The sequence below is a fragment of the Petromyzon marinus genome, chromosome 71, assembly GCF_048934315.1.
Source record: "Petromyzon marinus isolate PM22_M1 ecotype Great Lakes invasive population chromosome 71, UKy_Petmar_22M1.pri1.0, whole genome shotgun sequence".
NCBI lineage: Eukaryota > Metazoa > Chordata > Hyperoartia > Petromyzontiformes > Petromyzontidae > Petromyzon > Petromyzon marinus.
In genome coordinates, this window is record NC_133737.1 from 5,470,239 (window position 1) to 5,478,569 (window position 8,331).

The 8,331-nt window shown below is 49.8% G+C and overlaps 1 long non-coding RNA gene across 1 annotated transcript in view; it reads right to left on the reverse strand.

Moving 5' to 3' along the window:
- LOC142906793 (uncharacterized) overlaps window positions 1-3,422 on the reverse strand; it is a 41,668-nt gene extending 38,246 nt beyond the window's left edge. Inside the window, exon 1 of the long non-coding RNA XR_012930509.1 lies at window positions 3,124-3,422. This is a non-coding gene — a long non-coding RNA (uncharacterized LOC142906793). The remainder of the gene's footprint in view (window positions 1-3,123) is intronic.
- Window positions 3,423-8,331: the final 4,909 nt, after the last annotated feature.

Below are 8,331 nucleotides of genomic sequence, written 5' to 3' on the forward strand. Positions count from 1 at the left end.
GACTAACTCACTAACTAACTGACTAACTCACTAACTAACTGACTAACTAACTCACTAACTCACTAACTAACTCACTAACTCACTAACTAACTAACTCACTAACTAACTAACTCAGTAACTAACTAACTAACTAACTCACTAACTAACTAACTAACTAACTCACAAACTAACTAACTCACTAACTAACTAACTCACTAACTCACTAACTCACTAACTAACTCACCAACTAACTAACTACCTCACTCACTAACTAACTAACTCACTAACTAACTAACTAACTCACTAACTAACTAACTCACTAACTCACTAACTCACTAACTCACCAACTAACTAACTCACTAACTAACTCACTAACTAACTCACTAACTAACTAACTCACTCACTAACTAACTAACTGACTAACTAACTCACTAACTAACTCACTAACTAACTAACTCACTAACTAACTAACTAACTAACTCACTAACTAACTAACTCACTAACTAACTAACTCACTAACTAACTAACTAACTAACTCACTAACTAACTCACTAACTAACTCACTAACTCACCAACTAACTCACCAACAAACTCACTAACTAACTAACTCACTAACTAACTAACTAACTAACTCACTCACTAACTAACTAACTCACTAACTAACTAACTCACTAACTAACTCACCAACTAACTAACCAACTAACTCACTAACTAACTAACTCACCAATTCACTAACTAACTAACTCACCAATTCACTAACTAACTAACTCACCAATTCACTAACTCACTAACTAACTCACTAACTAACTAACTAACTGACTAACTAACTAACTAACTAACTCACTAACTAACTAACTAACTCACTAACTAACTAACCAAGTAACTCACTCACTAACTAACTAACTCACTAACTAACTAACTAACTCACTAACTAACTAACTCACTAACTCACTAACTAACTAACTAACTAACCAACTCACTCACCAACTAACTAACTCACTAACTAACTCACTAACTAACTAACTCACTAACTAACTAACTGACTAACTAACTCACTAACTAACTAACTCACTAACTCACCAACTAACTAACTCACTAACTAACTAACACACTCACTAACTAACTAACTAACACACTCACTAACTAACTCACTAACTCACTAACTAACTAACTAACTAACTCACCAACTAACTCACTAACTAACTCACTAACTAACTCACCAATTCACTAACTAACTCACTAACTAACTAACTAACACACTCACTCACCAACTAAGTCACTAACTAACTAACTAACTCACTAACTAACTCACTAACTAACTCACCAATTCACTAACTAACTAACTAATTCACTCACTAACTAACACACTAACTCACTAACTATCTCACTACCTCACTAACTCACTAACTAACTAATTAACTCACCAACTAACTCACTAACTAACTTAGCAACTATATCACTAACTAGCTAACTAACTAACTCACTAACTAACCAACTAACTCACTAACTAACTAACTCACTAACTAACACACTAACTAACTCACTAACTAACTAACTAACCTACTCACTAACTAACTCACTAACTCACTCACCAATTCACTAACTAACTAACCTACTAACTCACTCACTAACTAACTCACTAACTAACTCACCAATTCACTAACTAACTCACTAACTAACTAACTCACTAACTAACTAACTAACTCACTAACTAACTAACTCACTAACTAACTAACCTACTAACTAACTCACTCACTAACTCACCAACTAACTCACTCACCAACTAACTCACCAACTAACTAACTCACTAACTAACTAACTCACTAACTAACTCACTAACTAACTCACTAACTAACTCACTAACTCACTAACTAACTCACTAACTATCTAACTAACTCACTAACTAACTAACTCACTAACTAACTAACTAACTAACTCACTCACTAACTAACCAACTAACTCACTCACTAACTAACTCACTCACCAACTAATTCACTCACTCACTAACTAACTAACTCACTAACTAACTAACTCACTAACTAACTCACTAACTAACTCACTAACTAACTCACAAACTAACTCACTAACTATCTAACTAACTCACTAACTAACTAACTCACTAACTAACTAACTCACTCACTAACTAACCAACTAACTCACTCACTAACTAACTCACTCACCAACTAATTCACTCACTCACTAACTAACTAACTCACTAACTAACTAACTAACTAACTCACCAACTAACTGACTAACTAACTAACTCACTCACTAACTAACTAACTCACTAACTAACTCACCAACTCACTAACTAACTAACTAACACACTAACTAACTCACTAACTAACTCACTAACTAACTCACTAACACACTAACTAACTCACCAACCAACTAACTCACTAACTAACTCACTAACTAACTAACTAACCTACTAACTAACTCACTAACTAACTCACTCACTAACTAACTAACCTACTAACTAACTAACTAACTCACTAACTAACTAACTAACTAACTCACTCACTCACTCACCAACTAACTCACTAACTAACTCACTAACTAACTCACTAACTAACTCACTAACTAACTAACTCACTCACTCACCAACTCACTCACTAACTAACTAACTAACTCACCAACTCACTAACTAACCCACTAACTCACTAACTAACTCACTAACTAACTAACTAACTCACTAACTCACTAACTAACTAACTCACTAACTAACTCACTAACTAACTAACTAACTCACTAACTCACTAACTAACACACTAACTAACTAACCTACTAACTAACTAACACACTCACTAACTAACTCACTAACTCACTCACTAACTCACTAACTAACTAACCAATTCACTAACTAACCAACTAACTAACCAACTAACTCACTAACTAACTCACTAACTAACTAACTCAACAATTCACTAACTAACTAACTAACTGACTCACTGACTAACTAACTAACTAACTCACTAACTAACTCACCAATTCACTAACTAACTAACTAACTCACTAACTAACCTACTAACTAACCTACTAACTAACTAACTCACTAACTAACTACCTCACTAACTAACTAACTAACTCACTAACTAACTAACCAACTCACCGACTCACAGACCGACCGACCGACCGACCCACCTCTGCAGATATTTGCCCGGCAGCTGCCTGAACCTGAGGCAACTCCTGGCCGCTCCCTCCTCGGCAAAGGGCGCCTCCACCGCCTCCACTGCCTCCACCTTCGCTTGGTGCTCCACCCGCTCCTTCCCGTGGTTCTCCACCTCCTCCGTCGCTCGCTCCGCCTCATGTGCCCGCTCGTGTTCCACGTGGCAAGAGACCGCCTCGGACGGGGCCAAGCGACAACATTTCCGGTATCCGTCGTGGGCGGCGAGGTAGGAGAGGTCGGAGCACAGCGAGGAGAAGAGGTGGAGGTTCTGGTGGGTGGGGAGAGTGGTGGGTGGGTGGTGGGTGGGGGAGGTGGGGGGGAGGGTGGGGGGGGGAGGGGGTGGGGGGGTGGGGGGGTGGGGGGGTGAGTGAGTGAGTGAGTGGGTGGGTGAGTGGGTGAGTGAGTGAATGGGTGGGTGGGTGGGTGTGTGAGTGGGTGAGTGAGTGAGTGAGTGACTGAGTGGGTGAGTGGGTGGGTGGGTGAGTGAGTGAGTGGGTGGGTGAGTGAGTGAGTGAGTGGGTGGGTTATGAGTGGGTGAGTGAGTGAGTGAGTGGGTGAGTGAGTGAGTGGGTGAGTGAGTGAGTGACTGAGTGGGTGAGTGGGTGAGTGAGTGACTGAGTGGGTGAGTGGGTGGGTGGGTGAGTGAGTGAGTGGGTGGGTGAGTGAGTGAGTGAGTGGGTGGGTTATGAGTGGGTGAGTGAGTGAGTGAGTGGGTGAGTGAGTGAGTGGGTGAGTGAGTGAGTGGGTGAGTGAGTGAGTGGGTGAGTGGGTGAGTGAGTGGGTGAGTGAGTGGGTGAGTAAGTGGGTGAGTGAGTGAGTGGGTGGGTGAGTGAGTCAGTGAGTGGGTGAGTGACTGAGTGAGTGACTGACTGACTGACTGAGTGAGTGAGTGGGTGAGTGAGTGGGTGAGTGGGTGAGTGAGTGAGTGGGTGAGTGAGTGAATGGGTGAGTGAGTGAGTGAGTGGGTGAGTGAGTGGGTGAGTGAGTGAGTGGGTGAGTGAGTGAGTGGGTGAGTGGGTGAGTGAGTGAGTGAGTGGGTGAGTGGGTGAGTGAGTGGGTGGGTGGGTGGGTGAGTGGGTGAGTGAGTGAGTGGGTGAGTGAGTGAATGGGTGAGTGAGTGGGTGAGTGGGTGAGTGAGTGGGTGGGTGAGTGGGTGAGTGGGTGAGTGAGTGAGTGAGTGGGTGAGTGAGTGGGTGAGTGAGTGAGTGGGTGAGTGAGTGAGTGGGTGAGTGGGTGAGTGAGTGAGTGAGTGGGTGAGTGGGTGAGTGAGTGGGTGGGTGGGTGGGTGAGTGGGTGAGTGAGTGAGTGGGTGAGTGAGTGAATGGGTGAGTGAGTGGGTGAGTGGGTGAGTGAGTGGGTGGGTGAGTGGGTGAGTGGGTGAGTGAGTGGTGAGTGGGTGGGTGAGTGAGTGAGTGGGTGAGTGAGTGGGTGAGTGGGTGAGTGAGTGGGTGGGTGAGTGAGTGAGTGGGTGAGTGGGTGAGTGGGTGAGTGAGTGGGTGAGTGAGTGGGTGGGTGAGTGAGTGAGTGGGTGAGTGGGTGAGTGAGTGGGTGGGTGGGTGAGTGAGTGGGTGGGTGAGTGAGTGAGTGGGTGAGTGAGTGAGTGGGTGAGTGGGTGAGTGAGTGGGTGGGCGAGTGAGTGAGTGAGTGGGTGGGTGAGTGAGTCAGTGAGTGGGTGAGTGAGTGAGTGAGTGAGTGGGTGAGTGAGTGAGTGGGTGAGTGGGTGGGTGGGTGGGTGAGTGAGTGGGTGGGTGAGTGAGTGGGTGAGTGGGTGGGTGAGTGGGTGAGTGAGTGAGTGGGTGGGTGAGTGAGTGAGTGACTGAGTGAGTGGGTGAGTGAGTGAGTGAGTGGGTGAGTGAGTGAGTGAGTGGGTGGGTGAGTGGGTGAGTGAGTGAGTGGGTGACTGACTGAGTGAGTGAGTGACTGACTCAATGAGTGAGTGAAAGAGTGAGTGAGTGACTGACTGACTGACTGAGTGACTGAGTGAGTAACTGAGTGAGTGACTGACTGACTGAATGAGTGACTGACTGACTGACTGAGTGAGTGAGTGGGTGAGTGGGTGGGTGAGTTGGTGAGTGAGTGAGTGGGTGGGTGGGTGGGTGAGTGAGTGAGTGGGTGGGTGAGTGGGTGAGTGGGTGAGTGGGTGGGTGAGTGAGTGGGTGGGTGGGTGGGTGAGTGAGTGGGTGAGTGGGTGGGTGAGTGAGTGAGTGGGCGAGTTGGTGAGTGAGTGGGTGGGTGGGTGGGTGAGTGAGTGAGTGGGTGAGTGGGTGGGTGAGTGAGTGAGTGGGTGAGTTGGTGAGTGAGTGAGTGGGTGGGTGGGTGAGTGAGTGGGTGAGTGAGTGGGTGGGTGGGTGAGTGAGTGGGTGAGTGAGTGAGTGAGTGGGTGTGTGAGTGAGTGAGTGAGTGGGTGAGTTGGTGAGTGGGTGAGTGAGTGGGTGAGTGGGTGGGTGAGTGAGTGGGTGAGTGAGTGGGTGGGTGGGTGGGTGAGTGAGTGAGTGAGTGGGTGAGTGAGTGGGTGAGTGAGTGGGTGGGTGGGTGAGTGAGTGGGTGAGTGAGTGGGTGGGTGGGTGAGTGAGTGGGTGAGTGAGTGAGTGAGTGGGTGTGTGAGTGAGTGAGTGAGTGGGTGAGTTGGTGAGTGAGTGAGAGGGTGGGTGGGTGGGTGAGTGAGTGGGTGAGTGAGTGGGTGAGTGAGTGAGTGACTGGGTGAGTGAGTGAGTGGGTGAGTGAGTGAGGGTGGGTGGGTGAGTGAGTGGGTGAGTGAGTGAGTGAGTGGGTGAGTGAGTGGGTGAGTGAGTGAGTGGGTGGGTGGGTGAGTGAGTGGGTGAGTGAGTGGGTGAGTGAGTGAGTGAGTGGGTGAGTGAGTGGGTGGGTGAGTGAGTGAGTGAGTGGGTGAGTGAGTGGGTGAGTGAGTGGGTGAGTGAGTGGGTGAGTGAGTGAGTGAGTGGGGAGTTGGTGAGTGAGTGGGTGAGTGAGTGAGTGGGTGAGTGAGTGAGTGAGTGGGTGGGTTATGAGTGGGTGAGTGAGTGAGTGGGTGAGTGAGTGGGTGAGTGAGTGAGTGGGTGAGTGAGTGGGTGAGTGAGTGAGTGAGTGACTGGGTGAGTGAGTGAGTGGGTGATTGGGTGAGTGAGTGAGTGAGTGGGTGAGTGAGTGGGTGAGTGAGTGAGTGGGTGGGTGAGTGGGTGAGTGAGTGGGTGAGTGGGTGAGTGCGTGAGTGAGTGGGTGAGTGGGTGGGTGGGTGAGTGGGTGAGTGGGGAGTGAGTGTGAGTGAGTGAGTGAGTGGGTGAGTGAGTGGGTGGATGAGTGACTGGGTGAGTGAGTGGGTGAGTGAGTGGGTGAGTGAGTGGGTGAGTGGGTGGGTGGGTGAGTGGGTGGGTGGGTGGGTGAGTGAGTGAGTGAGTGGGTGAGTGAGTGGGTGGGTGAGTGAGTGAGTGAGTGGGTGAGTGAGTGGGTGAGTGAGTGGGTGAGTGAGTGGGTGAGTGAGTGAGTGAGTGGGTGAGTTGGTGAGTGAGTGGGTGAGTGAGTGAGTGGGTGAGTGGGTGAGTGAGTGGGTGGGTGAGTGGGTGAGTGAGTGCGTGAGTGAGTGAGTGAGTGGGTGGGTGAGTGGGTGAGTGGGTGAGTGGGTGGGTGAGTGAGTGAGTGGGTGGGTGGGTGGGTGAGTGAGTGGGTGAGTGAGTGGGTGGGTGGGTGAGTGGGTGAGTGAGTGAGTGGGTGAGTGAGTGGGTGAGTGAGTGGGTGAGTGAGTGGGTGAGTGAGTGGGTGAGTGAGTGAGTGAGTGGGTGAGTTGGTGAGTGAGTGGGTGAGTGAGTGAGTGGGTGAGTGAGTGAGTGAGTGGGTGGGTTATGAGTGGGTGAGTGAGTGAGTGGGTGAGTGAGTGGGTGAGTGAGTGAGTGGGTGAGTGAGTGGGTGAGTGAGTGAGTGAGTGACTGGGTGAGTGAGTGAGTGGGTGATTGGGTGAGTGAGTGAGTGAGTGGGTGAGTGAGTGGGTGAGTGAGTGAGTGGGTGGGTGAGTGGGTGAGTGAGTGGGTGAGTGGGTGAGTGCGTGAGTGAGTGGGTGAGTGGGTGGGTGGGTGAGTGGGTGAGTGGGTGAGTGAGTGGGTGAGTGAGTGAGTGAGTGGGTGAGTGGGTGGGTGAGTGACTGGGTGAGTGAGTGGGTGAGTGAGTGGGTGAGTGAGTGGGTGAGTGGTGGTGGGTGAGTGGGTGGGTGGGTGGGTGAGTGTGAGTGAGTGAGTGAGTGAGTGAGGTGGGTGAGTGAGTGAGTGAGTGGGTGAGTGAGTGGGTGAGTGAGTGAGTGGGTGAGTGAGTGGGTGAGTGATTGAGTGAGTGGGTGAGTTGGTGAGTGAGTGGGTGAGTGAGTGAGTGGGTGAGTGAGTGAGTGGAGTGAGTGGGGTGAGTTGGTGAGTGAGTGAGTGAGGTGAGGTGGGTGAGTGGGTGAGTGAGTGGGTGGTGAGTGGGTGGGTGAGTGCGTGAGTGAGTGAGTGAGTAGGTGGTGGGTGAGTGGGTGAGGTGAGTGAGTGGTGGGTGAGTGAGTGAGTGGGTGAGTTGGTGAGTGAGTGAGTGGGTGGGTGGGGTGGGTGAGTGAGTGGGTGAGTGAGTGGGTGGGTGAGTGGAGTGAGTGAGTGGGTGAGTGAGAGGTGGGTGAGTGGGTGAGTGAGTGGGTGAATGAGTGGGTGAGTGAGTGAGTGAGTGGGTGAGTGGGTGAGTGAGTGGGTGAGTGAGTGAGTGAGTGGTGGGTGAGTGAGTGAGTGAGTGGGGGTTATGAGTGGGTGAGTGAGTGAGTGGGTGAGTGAGTGGGTGAGTGAGTGGTGAGTGAGTGAGTGGGTGAGTGGGTGAGTGAGTGTGGTGAGTGAGTGAGTGGGTGAGTGAGTGAGTGAGTGAGTGGTGAGTGGAGTGAGTGAGTGTGTGGGTGAGTGGGTGAGTGAGTGGGTGAGTGGGTGAGTGCGTGAGTGAGTGGAGTGGGTGGGTGAGTGGGTGAGTGGGTGAGTGAGTGGGGTGAGTGAGTGAGTGGGTGAGTGAGTGGGTGGATGAGTGACTGGGTGAGTGAGTGGGTGAGTGAGTGGGTGAGTGAGTGGGTGAGTGGGTGGGTGGGTGAGTGGGTGGGTGGGTGGGTGAGTGAGTGAGTGGGTGAGTGAGTGGGTGGGTGAGTGAGTGTGAGTGAGTGGGTGAGTGAGTGGGTGAGGTGAGTGGGT